At 43.9% G+C, this 21,430-nt stretch overlaps 1 protein-coding gene across 3 annotated transcripts in view; it reads right to left on the bottom strand.

Annotated features, from left to right (window-relative positions):
- Positions 1-21,031, bottom strand: part of MAPK4 (mitogen-activated protein kinase 4) — a 166,582-nt gene extending 145,551 nt beyond the window's left edge. For 2 of the 3 annotated variants that reach the window (XM_030810422.1, XM_030810421.1), the window contains exon 1: positions 20,961-21,017. The gene's annotated coding sequence lies outside the window, so the exon portion shown is untranslated. Of the gene's footprint in view, positions 1-20,960 lie in introns of all 3 variants that reach the window. The other variant, XM_030810420.1, reaches the window with a different exon arrangement.
- Between the last annotated feature and the right edge of the window lie 399 nt (positions 21,032-21,430).

Genomic DNA, 21,430 nt, shown 5'->3' on the forward strand with positions numbered 1-21,430 from the left:
CTTCCAAATGCCTGACACAAAGAATCTGTAAGCACATAAACCTTTGTCGTTTTAAGCTTCTGAATCATGGGGTGGTTTGTTACAGCCACAGATAGTGAATACATCTTGCTGCCTTGCTTTTTAAGCAAAAGCACTCGTGCATTTTAGGATGTTGAGAGTGCCCAGGATGAACATGCAAACTCCTCCTCCTCCAGTGCTCACAGAGTGAGGAGGAATACATGCATCAAGCCATGCTACTGGGTAAGCAGAAGGTGGAAGGCCCCGGGAGCAGTATTGATGGACAATGGAAAGGCAGATGTGTTTGGGTTTCCAAGGGAAATTCAGGCATCTCAGTCAATCATCCAGCTACTACCTGATGCCAGGCAGAGCAGGGAGCAAAGGAGGGGTATAAAAGAAGTTCTGTAATCGATTTAAGTTTCTGCCCTAAGGTCTACTAGTATCGGAGGAGGCAAGACTCACACAATTGACATTATTAGAGAATATGGCAGTTTATATTCTAGTGCTGTTCCATGGAGCCCAGCCAACAGTAAACACCATGAAAGAGAGAAGGCCGAACACCCTTAAGTGACTCAAGGAACAGACGTCTAGGATGGTTCCCACTGTAGGGCAAGCTTCACTCAGAGACAAACAGCAGATGGAAGCAGGAAAAAAGCAGCTTGGCCTTAGCCAGCCAAAGGTTGATGGAAGGCCCCTTGGGCATTTATCCAAACATTTTTAGCAACCACCTAGTAAGAGCATGGGCATGTCATTAGCAAAATGTCTGGGGCAGCCTTCCGGGAGGTACTCAGGCTGTATGTCTTCCCTTGATCAGGGTGAACTTTGCCCTTGGTCACACCCATTACTTCCTCCTCTTACCTGCCCTTCTCACCCTTCTCACCCGAGGCAGCTGCTGGCTCCCAGTCCTGCAGCCCATTCCCACATCTACTGTGTTGGTATTGAGCAGCAAAGCCACCTCAACAAAGGTGACCTATTGCTTGATGCCCCTACTGCTGAGAACAGACTCTGTTTGCCAACACTGGTCTTCAATCCCTTTGGTGTGACCCCTGCCTCCTCCTCCTCCAGCCCACTCAGGCTTCTGATGAAACCCCACAGACTGAAGGAGGAAGGGGAATGACAGGGGAGGTGGAGCCAGCTGAGATCCCTGCTAGGCTTCCTGGGTGCTGATGGGACCTGTTGGAATGGATTTCCTCAAGAGCTACTCGGAGATGTATCAATTACTGTGTGATGAAGAGCCCTGTGAGAGGAAACCGCAAATCAAATTTTCATCACCAAATTGAAGTGAGTAGTACCACAGGTAAAATCCATCACTGTTGCTTTCTTTTAAGATGGGCCAGGAATGGATGAGAACTCACTCCCCTTCTAACACCCTTTGCACTTGTCCCTAACCAACAATTAGCCCACTGTCACCCTCTTCTCGATTTTCTTCATGCACACCTGGTGTGCAACTGTGATGGGCATGGAGTGGGTCTCACCTATTTTGGACAGCCCTACTCACTCCATAATGCCCAGCACTGGCACCATCCTGAGGGTACCTGGGAGACTTCCCTGGGTAAGCCCCCAAATTGAAGGGGAATAGGCCTGGGAGATGGGGAAATGTAGCTGCCAGCAGGTGGCTGGGCCATGACTCAGGGCTTTTAATCTGCTCTCAAGGTAAAAGCATGACTCCCAGCTAGTACCAAAAAAGAAAACAGAACAGGCAGAGAACAGTTCCTCCCCAAACTCATCTAGACTAAGGAGGTGGGACTGCCCCACTCCACTTCCACACATACCTCTCAAGTGGTTGCATTTTTGTAACTCATCGGCTTCAAAGTTGCCCCTGACATTCATTTAAATTTCATTTTCCTTGAAAAATAATATTCACGTAGGGGGAAGCATAATAGTTGCTGCCTGGTGCCACTCCAAAAGCATACACAGTATTTAAAATCCTGAGCAGAGGCCAAGAGTGATGCAAGGACAAAATGATGCACAGGCCATGCACCCTGCAGCCTCATCACTTCCCATGGGGACTCCTGTGACAGTCTCTTGTGTCTCCTGCACACGCATGTTCTCTCCAGTCCATTTTCCAACTCACGGGCAATGAGCAGGCAAATCTGATCACCATCCTCTCCTGCCTACACCCCTCAAAGACTTTCCTTGCCTTCAGATCAGCCCAGCTACTGTGCTCCAGTCTCTGCCTGCCTCTACAGACTTAGCTGCCCCTCCCCATCAAATTCTTTGCCCCAGTTATGCTACGCCATGTATGGTTCTCCATGCAAGGCTTACTCATGTTCTCTCTCACCTCTGCCCATGCTGCTCCACGGATACTGCCCCACCCTCCCCTAGCAAACACCAGGTCATTTTCCAAGATTCCTCCCAGACATCACGTGCTCCTGGAAGCCTCCTCTGAGTCAAACTCCCTCCTGCCCGTGTTTGTCCCCTGAAAGCCCCAGGCGCTCCCTCTACAAAGCATTACGGGAGCAGTACTGTGCTGTCCTTTTAGTAGTCCATTACTCACCCCAAGACTAACCACTTCATGTAGTAACGGCATCTTCCTCTTCCTTATAGCAGCAAAGCTTGCACCAATACCTAGCATGCAGTAGGTGTTTCCTAATTTTTTCAAAAAATCAATCTATCAGTCTTATAGTTTGCTAATAGGTTCTTTTGATTCCTGATCTTGTAACCGTTAGGTAGATTTGCAGCAATCATATAATTTCCTTTTCCTTGACCAAACAGGCACCATCTGCCATCACTATGTCCTTCCTCCTAGACCAGTGGTTCTCAAATGGTAATCCCCAGACTAGCACCACCAGCATCACCTAGACAGGCATTAGAAATGCATATTCTTGGCCGGGCGCTGTGGCTCACGCTTGTAATCCCAGCACTTTGGGAGGCTGAGGCGGGCGGATCACGAGGTCAGGAGATCGAGACCACGGTGAAACCCCGTCTCTACTAAAAATACAAAAAAATTAGCCGAGCGTGGTGGCGGGCGCCTGTAGTCCCAGCTACTCGGAGAGGCTGAGGCAGGAGAATGGCGTGAACCTGGGAGGCAGAGCTTGCAGTGAGCCGGGATCGCGCCACTGCACTCCAGCCTGGGTGACAGAGCGAGACTCCGTCTCAAAAAAAAAAAAAAAAAAGAAATGCATATTCTTGGACCCTATCCTATACCTACTGAATCAGAAACTCTGAGGGTTGCCCCAGCAATATGTAGTTTAACAAGTGCTCCAGGTGATTCAGATGCACACTCAGGTTTGAAAACCACTGGTGTGGCGCCTTCAAAGACCATTAGAAGCGGCTCAGATTCCATTCAATGAGCAGCTTCAATGAACTATCTGGCCACTTCCCCTTTTCCAGGATAGCTGAGCCTCTCACAGTTTAAAACATTCACCTTAGGGCCAGATGCAGAAATACGGCCCCTCCCCTTACTCCTTGGACTAAACAAGAATCACCTAGGGAACAAAGGAAACCAGGCGACACATGCACTCTGTGCTCCAGGGAGCTCTCTCTCTGTTGAACCCTGGGCAGAGGGTAGGCTCACAGTCGACACTTGCTGAACTACACAGAGTTCGCCTAAGGCTAAATCTATGGCTGGAGTACCTTAATGTTACAGAAGCCAGTTTCTGGTTATTTTTCTCCAAATAACAATGTTAGACACATCAGGAGTATGACAGGCAGATGTGCCACTCCTATCACTGCAGATACAAGGAACAGGGCAATTAGGAAGAGCTTGGCTGTCAGTTTCAGCTCAAAGTTCCACTGGTAGCCACAATGAAGGCTGTGGTCGTGAGCTGAATTTATTAGGTTTGGCTGCCTACCCTTCATCCAAATCACAGCATAACATATTCAGGCCTACGGAAATGTCCAAAGAACCAGAAATGCCCAACGTTTTAGCACTAACATTTTTATAAACCCTTCTGTTGTTTCATGTGTTCCCATTTTTATTGAGCACAAGGTAACCCTGGTGCACAGGGTAACCCTGCACAAGGTAACCCTGGTGTTTTGCTGGTTAACACAGGGGATTACAATCTTGGCTGTATATTTGAATCACCTAAGCAGCTTCACAAAAAATCTGATTCCCAGACTAGACTCCAAACCAATTAAACCCTAGTCTCTGGAGTGAGACCCAGACATCGGTATTTTAAAAACGCTCCAGGTGATTCTAACATGCACCTAATTTGGGGTTTTAAATGCAACTGATGTCTGGACCCCATGCCACATAAGTCAGAATCTCTAGGGCTGCAGCCTGGGCACAAATGTGTAACACACGCCCTCATACACACAGGCATATGGTGAGTAGGGAGTGTATGCAAACAGGCACATACACTCTCCAGGTGATTCTAATGCAGCCAAAGTTGAGAACAACAACACGTACCATTGGTTCCCAAACTAGTTTGCACCTGAGAATCATCTTTTTAAAATTCCAAACCTCATGCTAGACCCCAGAACAATCAGATCACAAGCTCTAGGGCAGTGGGCTGGGCACAGACATCAATATTTTGTAGGGTCCACAGGTGATTCCAATGTGCAAACAAGTTTGGAAAGCATGGTGCAGGCTCCAAGCTCCAGGAGAGTAGGGTCTGTCTTATAATTTTTACTGTAACTCTCCTACAGCACCTACCTGAAATATTTGTTAAACTGAATTGAATTTGTAGAGACCTCCATTCTCATGAGGTCCTTTCCAACTATGCCTACTTGCACTGGTGCCACCTAGGACCCTATGAATCCAGAGCAGGGCTTGGCACAAAAGGAATATGCTTCATACAAACTGCATTATACTGCTTCATTAGTAAATACTGTCCTAGGGACTTCCACAGACCTGACACTTTGTTATTTCATTATGTGATTTAATTAAAAATGGAATCTATTATGCCTTTTTCACATTAGATGTTGGTAGAATTTTTTTAACTTTTATTTTAGGTTCGGGGCACATATGCAGGTTTGTTATAGAAATAAATTGCATGTCACAGAAGTTTGGTGTACCGATTATTTTGCCACCCACATAATAAGCACAGAACCTGATAGGTAATTTTTGGATCCTCATCCTCTTCCCTCCCTGTATCCTCAAGCAGGCCCCAGTGTCTGTTGTTCCTTTGTGTCCCTGTGTACTCAATATTTAGCTCCCACTTATATTTGTGAACATGCAGTATTTGGTTTTCTGTTCCTATGTTAGTTTACTTAGGATATTGGCCTCCAGCTCCATCCATTGCTGCAAAGGACATGATCTCCTTGTTCTTCTTATGGCTGCATCGTATTCCATGGTGTACATGTACCATGTTTTCTTTAGCCCATTGTTAATGGGCATTTAGGTTGATCCCATTTTTTGCTATTGTGAATAGTACTGTGATGAACATATGTACGCATGTGTCTTTATGGAAGAACGATTTAAATTCCTTTGGGTATATACCCAAAAGAAAAGGATTGCTAGGTCAAATGGTAATTCTGTTTTGAGTTATGTGAGAAATCACCAAACTGTCTCCCACAATGGCTGAACTAATTTAAATTCCCACCAGCAGTGCATAAGCATTCCCTTTTCTCCACAACCTCACCAGCATCTGTTATTTTTTGACTTTTTAATAATAGCTATTCTGGCTGGTGTGAGATGGTATCTCACTGTGCTTTGGATTTGCATTTCCTAATGAATAGTGATGTTAGCATTGTTTTCATGTGCTTGTTTGCCACATGTATGTCTTCTTTTGAAAAGTATCTGTTCATCTCCTCTGCAAACTTTTTAATTTTTTTTTTTTTTTTTTTTTTTGCTGGTTGATTCATTTAAGTTCCTCATAGATTCTGGATATTATTGATAGACCTTTGTCAGATGCATAGTTTACAAATATTTTCTCCCATTTTGTAGACTGTTTACTGTCGACAGTTTCTTTTGCCGTGCAGAGCTCTTTAGTTTAATTAGGTCCCATTTGTCAGTTTTTGTTTTTGTTGCAATTGCTTTTGGCATCTTCCTCATGAAATCTTTGCCTTACGCTTTTTGATAGTGCCTCTTTGGAATTTCTTTTGCTGTTTCTCTTTTGGGTGACTTCAGAAAAAAATAAAAATAAAAAATAAGCCTTTCCAGCTCTCTGTTCTCAGCATGTTTAAAAACTGGGAACAGCTTTTGAGCACTCAGGTGCCTAGGAGTGAATTTAGGAACTGGGGTGTTGTCTTAGTCCGTTTGTGCTGCAAAGACAGAATACCTGAGATTGGGTCATTTATAAAGAACAGAAATTTATTTCTCACAGTTCTGGAAATCCAAGATCAAGGAACTGGCAGTTTCAGTGTCTTGTGAGGGTCTAGTCTCTGCTTCCAAGGTGACACCTTGAACCCTGCATCCTCCAGAGGGGAGGACACTTTGTGTCCTCATATGGCAGAAGGCAGAAAGGCAAGAAAGGGACCAAACTTCTTCCATTAAGTCATTTTATGACAGCATTAATCTATTCATGAGGATAGAGCCCTCATGACCTAAACACCTCCCCGAAGGCCCCACTTTCCAACACTGCTGCATTAGGAATTAGGTTTCCAACCCATGAATATTAGACAGCGCATCCGTGGCCTCTGCTCCTTGGTGAAGGAGGAGTTCACTCACCAGGTCAGAAACAGCTCCTATTTTAAGAAGGCTGCAGGTGAGGTAAAAATTACCATTAATCCCTCCTTTCACACTGATGTTGTGCACCTGGATTTACCCAACAAGTGATGGTGATTTTTCTCTATTGCAAATGCACCTGGTGTGGATACTTATCATCTCAAGGATTCCTACTGCAAATTCCTTTGTGGAAATGCTGATGTTTATATAGCAGGTTTGCTTTAAAAGGAAGCAGAGCTGCGAAATCATTCATTAAAACTTGGAAAAATAAGCTCAGCACAGTCTTTTTGAGAGTTTTAAATCTCTCTTCACATTTGTAGTTTTAATTTAGCATGACCTGATTTTTGCCAGCATTGACCATTCATCTAAAACTTGATGGCCAATCTCTGTAATAACTGTTGCAGCAAAAGGAGGGCTCGGCTAGAAGTGAGGAGAACTGGGCTCTGTATACCATGTCACCTCTAATTCCCTGTGGGATCTTCAGAAGTTATTTGATCTTCAGGTTCCTCATTTGTAAAACAAGAGAATAAATACTCTCGATGATTTTCTTCCAACTCAAACAACACGTAATTCTTTTGTGAACAATGACATTAGTCTTGTAGAAAGGGTTTCGTTTATTCCTTTTGTTTTCTTAGAAATGTACAATTATTTGGGAGAAAATACCTTAAATCCAATTCCATAAAAGAAAAGACTAAGGAATGAACATATGTGCCATAATGTACTAGACACAGTAAGGACACAAAAAGAGAGACAGCCTATATTGCTGAAACTAATGAGGAAAACAATCATCTAACTATGAGTCAAGACAGAATGAAATAGATGCAATGGCACAAAACCAGAGAGGAGGCAGCTTGGAGTATTTAAAAAAAGAATGTCCAGAATAAAGAGCAAAATTCTTTTTACCAGGGATAAAAGAACACCGATGTGGAATCAAAAGTGGCTTCTAGTCCTGGAATACTAGGGAACCAGGTAGTAACTATATCATCTAACACAAGCCACACATCTTCCCCTAGCTTCAGTTTTCCCCTCTGTGAAATGGAAATCATATACTACTGGCTCAAAATACCAGACAGCACCACTGGGAGGCTCAAAGAAGACATTGGTATGAGAGGACTTTAAAAAATGCTGCAGAATATAAGTTACACAAAACCATGGAGGATATATGTGACCTGTATTGACCATATGTTCCTATAGATTTTGGTCTGATGATTAATAGAAACCAGAATTTCTAATGAGGAAGTGTCTAGAGCAGTGGTCCCCAACCCTTTTGGCATCAGGTACCAATTTCATGGAAGACAATTGTTCCGTGTACAGGGATGGGTATGGGAGATGCGTACAACTCACCATGATGTAGAATCAGTGAGAGCCCTGAGCTTGTCTTCCTGTAACTAGACAGTCCCATCTGGGGGTGATGGGAGACAGTGACAGATCATCAGACATTAGATTCTCATAAGGAGCATGTAACTTAGATCCCCCGCATGTGCAGTTCACAACAGGGTTTGTGCTCCTATGAGAATCTAATGCCGCCACTGTTCTGACAGGAGGCGGACTCAGGCAGTCATGCAAGCCATGGGGAGCGGCTATAAATAGAGATGAAGCTTTGCTGGCTTGCCCACTGCTCTCCTCCTGCTGTGCGGCCTGGTTCCTAACAGGTCACAGACCAATACTTGTTCTGTGGCCCAGGGGTTGGAGACCACTGGTCTAGAGGTTAAATTCACAACAGGATCTTATTAACAGTGGCTTTTTTCTCCACCTTCTTAATTCTCTCCTTATTTACTTATTAAGTCTGCTTATTTAAAACAACAAATAGTAAAATATAAACTAACAAATCCCTTCCCTCACGTCAATCCTCAATCACTTCTTACTTTATCACTACTAACAATGTCTTGTGTGTCCTTCTAGGAAAAAAGCTTATGACTGCCCCATAATCATAACTGTACATGCTCTTGCATGTGTCCCCTGTATCGACACCTATACACCTGCTTTTCTAGGTATCCATTACTAGAGAGGAAAGATCTTATTTCAAATAATCTAAGTTTAAGGCAATATAGTTTTAGATTACTGAAATCTGACATTGCTTTTGGTGGTGATAATTAAATAATAATGCGACTATTATTTCTTATCAATAGCAGAGGTGGAAGAGAAACTAGAAGGTTACTTAATATATCATGGAAGCCAAATCCTGAACTCAAATTGTAGAGCAAAACGCTGTTGTTTGTTGGTTAACGAAGGGAGAAAACTCAGCAGGTAAATGGTGGATAGATTTTTGATTCTGGGGATTTGCTTCTGAATAAACTGGAAAGAAAAGCCAACAGATTTTTTTTTTACTGCCTCTAGTTCAGAAATGCATTTCATAAGATTGAGAATCTCGGAAGAAAGACTGCTCATAAGAAAGGAGGGGTTTCAGGATTAACAAATTGACTGAATAACTTTTGAAAAATGAAAGCAGGTATAGACATATGGAAACAAGACTTTGAGCTTTTAACTAAAGTACTTCAACTGAGAGCACTATCACTTTGGAATCATGTGGAGACCCAACAAACTTAATAACGACCTGAGTCTTTTTTCTTTTGTCTTTAGTCTCCATTCAGCTCAAGAAAATAGTAAAGTATAGAAAAATGGACAGTTATTCAGGCCACAACATACCCAGAACTACTTACTAGATATATTCTCACTCACAGTGTAAAAAACTCTCGCTCCTACTCTGTGTACCCTAACATTCTTCTCTGTGTCATTTTGATGGCATATATTTCACTGGCTTTATTACACAGCAGATGGCTGGGTCGTTAAAGCCCTCTTCAAGTCCTATACTGCAGGTATTGAAACTTCATAATAATTTATAAGAAATTTTTCATTTTCTCGCCTCTGATCTGGAAAGCTAAAAGCAGCCCACCATAGTTACACCATTGTTACATATTTCTCACCTCCTCTTCCTATGTGATTTACGGTAATCATCTTCCTTATTCTCCTCTTAGAAATAAAATCATTTCAGATTTCTGAACTTCTCTGTTCCTTTTTTCTATTGAATGAGCTATAATACTTTACCATTCTGAGTTCTTTAAAGGTGCTGGACACTTGGTAAAAAGCTCACCGCATACTGAAGGTGATGTCATGGTCTCTGATAAGTACAGGAATTTGCTCAGCTAACTTTGTCTGAACTCCCTGTGGCTTTCACATATGTTAGTGAAAAGGCAGCACATTATCTCTTATTAGCAGACAAGATGGTCTTGAAATAACTGGAAAAAACTCAAATCCACATAAATGGAAAATTTGACAAAAGAAATACAGAAAATGGCCCTGATGGGTCTCAAATAACTACACCTCTTTAGAAAAATCACCCTAAGAGCCCAAGTTACTGATAAAAGAAATTTGGGCTTGTACCTAAAGTGAATCATGCTGGAGGAATTAATTTACTTCATCTCAGGCGGAAAGTTTTCAAATGTCATGGTTCATAAATTCTTATGGCTGGTAGGGCTTTCTGGCCATTCTGCCTCCAAAAATAATCATGGAAGGGCACATTTTCCAGGAGCACAGAAAATTTGCCTCTTCAAAATTAATTAAGTCATTTATCATTTCTTCCAAAGGATCGGTCACAATCTAGAATTACCTGGGAGTGGGGTTACAGATTTGTCCTTTTATGGACAGTTACTGAAATCTAATTGGAGGATTTCTATTTCTAGCAATATGGTGGACTAATTTATCTATAGTCCTTCCTATGTGTGAAGTATTGTGAAATTAAAAATCAGCAGGGTAAATTATTGTGGAATACATAAAAGGCTCCATGGTATACAGTGGTCTCCAGAAAGTCAGTAGGGATACCTCCCGCTAACACAGGGCCCTTTCTAGAGGGGCACACCCACACCTTCCTTCTCTTTACTCAATGATTACACGCCTGAAGGGTGAGGGAGGAGGCTATGGTTCCCTGGGCAGACAGTGATTTTCTGAGAGGATAGCTCAGCTCTAAGGTTTCCAGGAAAAAAGTACTCAAAAATAAAAATGAAAGCTGCCACCACCCCACTCCCACACCCCAAAAGCCAGTGGAGGCTCTGGTAAGGTGGAGGATGAGGAGTTCCCACCACTCAGGCTCCCTTTGTCCAACCTTTTCAAACTCAGCAAATACACTTTGCTTTTTGTAAACTTCTCTGGCTTCTTGAAAGTTGGGGGAAGAGTTGGAGGAGGGTAAGGGGAAAATAGATGTGGCTGCTGATTCCAAGAACACGTGGTTGAGCATGCAGAAAAGCATTCTAAAAGCCAGAAACTATCATAAAGCTCCAAACCTTAGCATCAAGCAGAGTCATCTGGAAAGGCTATCTTGACTCCTGAGCCTGGACCTGATGATTCAGCCTCTACAGGGAATTGTCTGGGCCATGGAAGAGAAGTTCTGCCTTCAACATGAACAATTTGGGGTCCAGTTTGAATGGAAGGAAACGTACCCAGCTAAGATACAGCCTACAGTTTTTACTTCTTAACAGCTGCTGAAAGAGAAAGCATCTTCCTGCCTCAACACTCCCCTTGCCTAAATTCCCATCTTTTGTAGGACAGTATAGGTGAGAAGAAAGAAGCAGGTTTGAGATGGGGCTCCAGGTAGCACTCCTGTGACTGCCTTCTCAGCCACATCACCTGCCTTATTAGGAATAGCCTGAGGAATTAGTCTCATCTATGCAGGGAAATATATCTACATGTGGCTATGTCCAGTTAGTGGAAATGTATCCATCCCAACTTCTGCTTTCCAGCCGCAACCAGGGTGTTGTGTTGGGAGCAGATAAAGTTCTCTAGTCACAGTCAGGCAAAGAGCAGCTGGTCACTTGTGTTTCTCTCCTGTCAGTCTCTAAAATAATCTGACTGGGTCCCATCTCCTGCCAGCAGTAGTAAACTGCGTAATTTGAGCCAACTTTCCCAGTGAACACAACAAAGAAAGCTGGATGAGGTTAACAACAAACAAACAACAAAGCTTCCTAAAAGCACCAAAAAGCTAACAAGATGGGGAGGAATTTCAGGTTTAAGATGTGAGAAAACAAAGAGATCTAGACATGCGGGCCTCAGTACTAGGGGCCACCTTTACCCAGTTGGAGGGGGCTGGGCTTGTCAATCCAAAACAGGAAGCTAGGAAGCTGAGCAGCACATTGACAGCCTCAAGGAATCAAGAGGCCAGGGCCTCCCTAAGGCCTGGTAAACCACTTTACATTTAGAGTAGGACCCCAAAGAGCTCCAAGCTTGTCTAACCCACCTTATTTTGTTGTTGTTGTTGTTGTTCTGTTTTGTTTTAGGCTTTTAGCAGCCTGAAGCCATGGTTTTTAGTTTCTATCTTTAGTGATAATCGGAAAACAGGGATGAGGAAGGGGCTTTACTGGCCCAACCAGAAACAGAAACTAAGAACCCACGGCTGTATTCTCTCCCTTGGACACCCTCTGATAGACCCTAGAAGTAAGAGAGAACAAAAAGTAAACTAGTCTGGCTTCATGTCATCTGGGTGATCTAGAAAATCTGAAGCCCCAAAATTGACCCACTATTGCTGGTACCCCAGAAAACCTTAAGAAGTTAATTAAAATTCTCTCTTGAACTCTTGTCATCTTTATTATGATTATCCAAAGTCTCAAATTATCAAGTGTCCTGAAATTTTAAATATCACTAATTATATGAAGCACTATGATTTTATGTACCAGTGAAAAAGAAGAAATGCTGTCAACTAGAAGTGTAAAACGTTATGACATAAAACACATACTGATTTCAGAGACTAAAATATAAAAACACTGTACATCTTAAAATGAATGACACATGGTATTCTTACATATATTTTTTCAAAACAATATCCAGCACACATTTAAAAATAATGAGGCACACAAGGAGACATGACAACATAAATATGAACCAGCATGAGAACCAGAAAAAACAAAAGACAAGAAAAAAAGATGCTTAGGAATTCCAGATAGAAAAATTACCAGATACAGAATGTAAAACAATTATGCTTACTATGCTCATGCAGCTAAAAGCTCAACATAAAAATTACAATAAAGAACCAAGAACCATAAAAAGTAACATTGCAGATTTGAAAAATAACTAGAATTCTAGATTGGAAATTCAGTAATCAAAATTGAGAATGCAATAAATGATGGATTTAACCACAGATTAGATACAGCTGAAGAGATACATTGTGACTTGGAAGACAAGTCAGAAGAAACTATTCAGAATGTATCTTGGAGAGATTAAAAGAAAAGGATGGAAAACACAGGGGAGGGTAAGAGATACAGAAGATAGAGTGAGGAAATTTAAGATAGTAAAATTAACTTGCACCACAAAGTCTCCCAGAAATAGGCAGTAGAGTTCAGATGAAGTTGCTAATATTCCTAACCCTAACTCCCTCCAAGACCAAGTACATAACTGAGGCAGGCCATGTTAGCAAAGATCCAGAGGTAGTTAGCAGTTATTAAAAGTGTATGTGACTGTGGTTATGTTATTTTACTTTTCTATGCAACACTCTCCTCATGTATAAATGGAGAGACGTGACAGTACCCACTTCAGAGACTGCTGTAAGAATAAGAATTAAGGCCTGAGAAGCACTTAGCAAATGCTCAATGTAATTTGGCTTCCACTAAGAGGATAAAGCACTCTATCTCTCCATCTAAGCTTGCTTCAGGAACTAACAAGCAGCTCTATGACTATGAACAAAATGTTTAGCCTGAAACCTGGAACTGAAGATGTTGGAATCATGGAACATGAGGGTTGAATGGAATTTTTTTTTTTTTTTTTTTGAGACGGAGTCTTGCTCTGTCACCCAGGCTGGAGTGCAGTGGCCCGATCTCAGCTCACTGCAAGCTCCGCCTCCTGTCATGCCATTCTCCTGCCTCAGCCTCCCGAGTAGCTGGGACTACAGGCGCCCGCTACCACGCCCGGCTCATTTTTTGTATTTTTAGTAGAGACGGGGTTTCACCATGTTAGCCAGGATGGTCTTGATCGCCTGAGCTCGTGATCTGCCCACCTCGGCCTCCCAAAGTGCTGGGATTACAGGCGTGAGCCACCGCGCCCAGCCGAAATTCTTTATAAAATGGCCACTATACCTATAAGATCAGAGGTTATTGTTTTTCCTTTTGACAAATGACAGGTCATTTTTTTTTTTTTAAAACACTACACTCAAATAGGTAATTCACCAAAACAACAACAAAAAACACCACACACACACACACACACACACACACACACAGAAAGTCCTATAAAAAATTCTATAGAAAAATGTTTAGCTGTGTTGGTAAGCAAAATGTAAATGAAAGCAATAAAGACACCTTTACTTTGTCACATAAGTAATTACAAAAAAAGTATGTTATCAATGGTGTGGTGAAATTTCATCATTTATAGTATGCTGTCAATATAAGGTAAACTGGTACACCATTTTGGTAAAGCCATTGAACACAATGAACACACATCCTTGGCTCAGTAATTTCACTCTTTGGGAATGCATACCAAGAAAACAATCCAAAATGTAGAAAAAGCACAGACACAAAGTTGCTCATGCAGTGACACAGCAGGGAGAAATTAGGACCAAGCTTAATGTTCACTAATAGCAAAACATTGTGGTAAATTAACAAGCTTCTAAGGATTGAATTATACAGACATTAAAAATTATGTTCACAGCAATGAGAACACAAGGACACAGGGAGAGGAACATTACACACTGGGGTCTGTCAGGGAGTGGGTGTTAGGGGAGGGATAGCATTAGGAGAAATACCTAATGTAGATGACAGGTTGATGGGTGCAGCAAACCACCATGGCACGTGTATACCTATGTAACCTGCACGTTCTGCACATGTATCCCAGAACTTAAAGTAAAAAAAAAAAATAGCATCAATAAAACTCTGACATTGTAGAAAGACAAAAAAAAATTATGTTCACAAGGAATGTATGTTCACAAAAATTATGTTCACAATAACATGTACATTGTTTATTCTAATAAAAAAGGCAAGAAAAATCAAAATTATATGTACAATATGGTCTCAATTGTTCAAATGAGCTTGAAAATGGGCTGAAAAAACCACTAAAAATAAACATAGCAAAATATGAATGGGATTAAAGTAACACAGGATCGCAGGTAGGATTTGTTTACTCTTCTTGCCACCTTCCATAATGAATATATATTACTTTTTAAAATAGACAAATGTTTTCATTCTAGTTATTTACTGTAAAGATGATACAAAAAAGCAATAAAGGAAGTTTTTATAAAATAGTCTCATTCTGGCCGGGCACGGTGGCTCACGCTTGTAATCCCAGCACTTTGGGAGGCCCAGGCGGGCGGATCACGAGGTCAGGAGATCGAGACCACGGTGAAACCCCGTCTCTACTAAAAAAAAATACAAAAAAAATTAGCCGGGCGTGGTGGCGGGCGCCTGTAGTCCCAGCTACTCGGAGAAGCTGAGGCAGGAGAATGGCGTGAACCCGGGAGGCGGAGCTTGCAGTGTGCCAAGATTGCGCCACTGCACTCCAGCCTGGGCGACAGAGCGAGACTCCGTCTCAAAAAAAAAAAAAAAAAAGTCTCATTCCACCAATTGAACCGTCTCAGTTTTTCTGTGATTGTTTCAGTACTGCCTGTGTTTACACACACCTTTGGCATAGATGTAATCAGTTTAAATTAATGAGTAGTTCTCTGAGGACCAGGTGCCCTGGAAATGAGACAAGTTATCAAACCTTTTCCTGCCTGGTCTCCCTACACCAACACACTCTACAACCAGGAAGACAGAAGAACGGTATCCCAGCAGCACTGTCAAGGGGATGGGGTGAGCTCCTGGTTCCTTGAGCCAGCCTCCCAGCTGATCTCTGTGTGACCTTGGCAAGCCATCTAACCACTCTCAGCCTCAGTTTCTCCAATTATTCAATGGGCAAGCAGGGCTGGCCAGAAACCTCTAAAATCTCTTTCAGGTCTAATTTCTGTGACTGTGTGCACATTTGACCTAAAATCTCCAAACAGGTCTCAACTCGAAAAATTTTATACAAATCAAATCTGTTTAAATACAAATGAAAGACTAGCAATGCTTTAAAAGAAATCCCTCCTACAGCAAATCTTCATGTAGAGTGTTTCTTGTTTCTTATTTTTAATTTTTGTTAAATCTAGACATTGATACATTGCCAGATCAGTCTTGTGCAGGGCCAGGCATTTATATTTAACATTTCTACACTAAAGCAACAATTAGAACACTGTCTTCCTCGCTGAAGCTCAGGTGATCTAAACTAAGGAAAAATATTAATGAGAAGTCTGAATTATAGTTTCATTTTTAAAGCCTTATTATTTTAAGTTCTTAAATTCATACAGTCATACATCACTTAATGATGGGGATCCATCTTAGAAATGCATCATTAGTCAATTTCCTGGTTATGGGAACATCATCGAGCATACTTATACAAACCTAGATGGAATAGCCTACATACCTAGGCTATAAGGTATGGCCTATTGATCCTAGACTACAACTCTGTATAGCATGCTACTGTACCGAACACTGTAGGCAACTGTATCACAATGGTGAGTATCTCTACACCTAAATATGTCTAAACATGGAAAAGGTATAGGAAAAATATAGTATTATAATCTTACAGTTTCACAGTCCCACATGCAGCCCTTCATTGACTGAAATGTCCATTATGTAGCACATGACTGTACTTAAATTACTTGCCCCCCAAAATGAGGGGGCAAGTGTTTCCTGCCTGGCCTGTTTTAATGCAAGGACTTCTCATCCCAGGCTCAGGTATTGCAAAAGAAAAGTTTGAATCAATGTACTCCTGTTATAAACTCTTCAAATATCATTAGAATGACCTGAAAAAGAGTTTCATTCATTTCCCGAGGCAATAACTTCAGCACTGACCAACCTCGTTTACAAGGTGCAGTAAGTTACTACTACCCACTAGTGGAATGCAGAGCCTCCTGCTAAACCGGAACGATCCCTGCCCCTCATTTCACCTATGATGCTGCTGATGTGGACCTGGGGTTGCTGACAATATGGAAGTTCTTACTTTTGAGGGCAGATGTTAACAGAAGTATAAGTCACCCTAGGTTTAACAATTCCGTTTTGATCTGTGCTCTCAATTTAAGTCAACACTTTGAGAATTTTCTCTTAGCTCCTATCAGTCATAGGTAGGACTAGTTTCCTATTCTTGCAGACACAGCTGTCCAGTCACTCCTCAAAACCTTTCCCAAAGACTGCTTTCCCACGAAGCTAATGAAACTTAAATTCAGAGCCCATCACTTGTCCTCACAGGACCCTTCCAAGGCCTGGGAGGAGCCCTAGCAATGTGCTCCCCTTATCATTTTGTCTTTTCCTTAAAGAGGGCCCATCAAATTACATAAGCATCAAGTCCACTAGAACTCAATCCTCCTCTGCCATTTTCCTCCCCCACTGGTGGTTACCAGGCACTGCCCAAGCAGCAGCCTGGGATGATCTTGTGGGTAATGGCGGTTCTGCTACCCACAGTCGTGGTATGTAAATCAGCCACACTAGAAAACAAAGAATTTGAGGCTTTATGCTTCAAAAGATGAACTTAATATAATAACCAGATTAGGATATGAGGTCTGAAAAAAAGGATATTTATTCTAATTTATGAAATTACTTATATGAAAATTTCCGCCATGTTAATTACACATGTATTAGTTCCTCTTTATTGAAAAGAATTGAATTACATTAGATAAGGCCTCTCTTATATGGCATGATACATAATAACCAATAACCCTTAGAACAGTGGTTCTCAAGCAGCGGTGATTTTGTTTCCTAGGGGATAGTTGGCAATGGCCGGAGACATTTTGGGTTGTCACAACTTGGGGAGCAGGCTGGTGTTTAATGCTCCTGGCATCTAGGGGGTAGAGGCCAGGGATGCTGTTAAGCACCCTGTAATGCACAGGACAGCTCCCCATAACAAAAAATTATCTGGCCCATAACATCAATAGTGCCTAGGTTGAGAATTGCTGCCTTAAAATAATGGGCACATATAGGTAAGGAAGCAAGGATTCTCCCTGCAAACGATAAAGCTTTAAACTTTGGAGCGGAATGTATGAGGGCCAAGCTGACAGGTGGCTCACAGAGATCCACTGTCTGACTTCAACCACTGCACCATGATAAACAGCAATGAAGGCTCCAGACTTCCAAGAATCATAGGACTGCAAGGACCCTTGCCAAGACTGGCTACGTGAGGAGGTGGTGGTTTCAGGAGCACCAGGAAAGGCACTTTGCCTCCCCAATTACCTCCAACACCCACTTGTCTGTGCCTGATATTGTCTCATGGTGAACAGAGCCTTTCATTTCATAATGAGGCTTAAAGTGCAAAGACCCCTGGAAGAGAGAACACAGTGACCTACATTCATATTCAAGAGAAAGTGACTGATGACAGATTGGTTTTCCCCTGAGACCAGTTTTCATACAGTGAAAGGCTCTGAACAGCTGAAAATGATGGAGAGGGAGAGAGGATAGCAGGCCCTGATGAGGCCGGGAAGGGGTGATGAAATGGGCAATAGAGGTCACTGAAATAAGTGTCACCTTCCCTACCCACTCTTTCTACCTGAACCTGCAAGGAGGGAGGGACGCAGAGAGAAAAAAAAAAAAAAAGTCACATTCTTGGCCTTGAAGAAGATTACAGTCAAGTTCAGCTCAGGTGAAAAAACTCCAAGAATGCTTGAAAGAATGGCTGAGATGCAGGGCAGTGCTACCCCACAGCCAGGACAGGAGAACAAAGGTCCTTGCCAGCTGTGGGATCATGCTGAACCTCAATTGGTTCTGGGTGATGCCCCCCACCTGACACCTAGCATAGTCGTTGACACAGTGAAATGTTCCAGCAGCACTCGTGTGTTGAGTGAATGGAAACTATTCCAGGGGAAGATCTATCAAATACCTAAAGTACTCTAAAGATGGTTTGTTTTCTTTGACACCTTTGCCAACGCTATTTCCCTCCATTTGGGAGGAAAGTCTTTGTTAGTTGTCTTTGCCCATCTGAATCCTATTTCATCTTGCAAAGCCCGTTTGTTTTCTCTGTAAATTCCTGATAGTTTTTTCCCCCTTTTCTTATAAGCACATTCATCTAATACTTACCATATTTTCTATGTATCTTTCATAACGGGCTTACTTACAGAAAAGATTTCAGAGAGGCTTTCAAGCTCACAACAAAAATACTGTAATATAGTTTTTTATAAGGAATTTAAAAGAGAGGTCTCAGAAATAATTAAGGGAGAAAAAAATCATTGTACCAAGAAGCCGGGATAAAGCCGTTAGCAGGAATTTCTAGAGGCCAAGGCAAAAAGATAAACATACAAGGCACGTAGAGAGTTCTCAATGTCTGATAAGAGAAAAACCACAGTTCCATGTGATGAGAATGTTTTTTATGTTAAATTCCAGGAGGAATTAGCTCCTGGCTTTTCATATATGCTGCCCAAGTTGTCATTTTACATGTTTATCTCATGAACCAGAGTTCTTTAAGACAAAGACATCTTAGGCTACATTTCCCTGATAAATGCCTATATTGCATTGTAAATACTCAAATATTTGCTAATGGATATGATTTTCTTGCCAATCTGGATATTCCAGTGCATCTCAAGATCCTAAGATTATCAGAGTAACAGATTCATCAAATCTCTTAGCAGGAAAACTATTTAATTCCAGCCCTAGGGCCATGGGCAATGATAGGACTTAGACTCTCTCACTGATACATCACTGGTATCAGTTTGGAGTGAGGGGCTGGAAGGTTGAGCTGGCCCTCTCTTCATGCTTCCGTCTCCCTTCCTTTATTGGTTCCTTCCTTATTTAGGAGGTGTCTTTTTGTCTGTCCCTTTGAGCATTAGGGCTTTGCCCTATTGCCCTTTGATTCCCTGTGATAACTTCATGGTGCTTTACGCAAAGAAACTGACTTTTCTAATGCAAGGAAACTGAATTGGAAAGAGGTTCCAGAGCAAGACTTTTTACTATTCAGCCCTGCTCCTGTCTGACAAATCCTCAAGCATAGAAGTGTACCCTCAAGTGTAGAAGACCAGCCCTTCATACACCACACAAGCGGTTTGGAAAGGTTAAAATGCAGGCCACTAAAGGAGTTAAAGACTCAAGGGTCAGAAGATATTATATTTTCTCTCCCTTGTTTCTATCTGTACCCCAAAAGTACACTGGCAACCCTTCAGCAAAAAAGTCTTTAGTACTTAGTAGATGCTCAGTAAATATATATTACAATAAGGTCATAGCATAGCTACCTTGAACATAGTAGGTACTCAATAAATACCTGTTACATTGAGAACGTCATGACGCTTCACCTTTGCACGGGGTAGGTGCTCAATACATATCTATTCAATTGAAAAGTCTGTAGTATACCTGCTTTTCACATAGTAGGTGCTCAATAAGTATATTTTACATTAAGCTTATTTAAGATAGCTGCCTTGCACACAGTAACCTCCCAGTAAATGGCTATTGAGCAGTTGCGGACACTCCTCAACCCAGGCAGGGGTGACATGAATCAACCCCCAGGCACAGATCCGTGAATGGAAATGCACGTCTCGAGGTAGTGCTTTCGAGAGTGCTGGAGAGGCGCGTGACAGTACGCGGCCGCTGCGCTCTGTCGGGAAGCTGCTGACCCACTGCTGGCTCCAGGGTATCGATTAGCGATCGGAATCCATTCCCCACCCAGGGGCGGGAAACAGCCGCCGCCTCCAATAATCATTGCGGGGCCGCACCTGGAACTCCCGCCGCAGCCCCCTCCCGGGGCATCCGCCCACCCCGGCTTCACCTACGATTCCGTAGAGTAGCGGGCAGAACAAAAGCAAAAGCTGGCCGGACTTCCTATTGCTTTCCTGATAGACAGCAACCCGGGGGGAGGCTGGGGGAGCCGGCCCGTGACCCAGCTGGGATGTCAAACCCGAGCCGCTGCCCTCTCCGGCAGGCTGGGGCTCTGGGTCGCCGAGCGGCGAAAGCGGCGGGGTCCCCCCACTCCCCCTCTCCCAGGGGCTACCGACCGGCAGTGTGGGCGCCTCGGTAGGGTGGCGAGGGGAGTGGGCGCAGTATTAACCTTTGAACGAGGAAGGGAGAAGCTGGAGGGGAGGATAATCGGGGACTGGGGCAGACCCCGCAACCGCTATCCGAATCTGAACTCGCAGTGTGAACCGCCCCTCGGCGACCCCCAAGCGCTCCGGACTGTCCCTGGTGGTGGGGTCCCCTCGCGGCGCCCGGCTCCTGCGTCCTCCTCCCCTAAACACACCGCGGGGAGCCCAGCGGCAACCTCCCATCCCAAACGGGTCCAGGACAGCAACGGCGCGCGGTCTGCGGGCGAGGAGGTCACCCAGAGCAGCCGGGCGGGTCCCGCGGGAGACCCCTGCCGCTCGGAAACTCGCTAGTTTGGCAGTGGCTTGGCCTGGGGGGCTTATTGTTAGGGTGAGGTGGGGAGGCAGTGCGGGCGGGGAAGTCTCAGCTCTTACCCGCTTCTCCGGAGCCCGCCGAACTCCGAGAGGCGCAGGCGGCGGGAGGAGAAAGCCAGCGGAGGGGAGCCACTTACCCAGGCAGAGCCCGAGAGCGTGGCGGCCCGGGCGCAAGCCGCCCTTTGTCTGCGGCCGCGGCGCCGGCGCGCTCCGCCAGGCCGGTCCCAGCCCCGGCGCACGGCGAGCTCCCGCGGGCGCCCCGACAGCCCGGCTCACTGCTCCGGCTCGGGCTCCGGCTCCCGCCCCGGCCCCGGCCCCCGCCTGCGCCGCCGCCGCCTAGGCTCCGCCCAGAGCCGGGCCCCGCCCCCGCCCGCTGGGCCCCCACCTGCTGCGGCGGTGGCGCTGGGGAGCCGGGCCCTGGGCGCCCGGGGGCGGCTGCCTGCCGCGCGCCCCGCTCTGCCCTCCCGCAGCCTCCAGGCCGCTCGGCCGCGCGGTCCCGGGGCCTTCCCGGACCCAGCCCCGCGGAGACG

The sequence above is a fragment of the Nomascus leucogenys genome, chromosome 4 (assembly GCF_006542625.1).
Source record: "Nomascus leucogenys isolate Asia chromosome 4, Asia_NLE_v1, whole genome shotgun sequence".
NCBI classification, from domain to species: Eukaryota; Metazoa; Chordata; class Mammalia; order Primates; family Hylobatidae; genus Nomascus; species Nomascus leucogenys.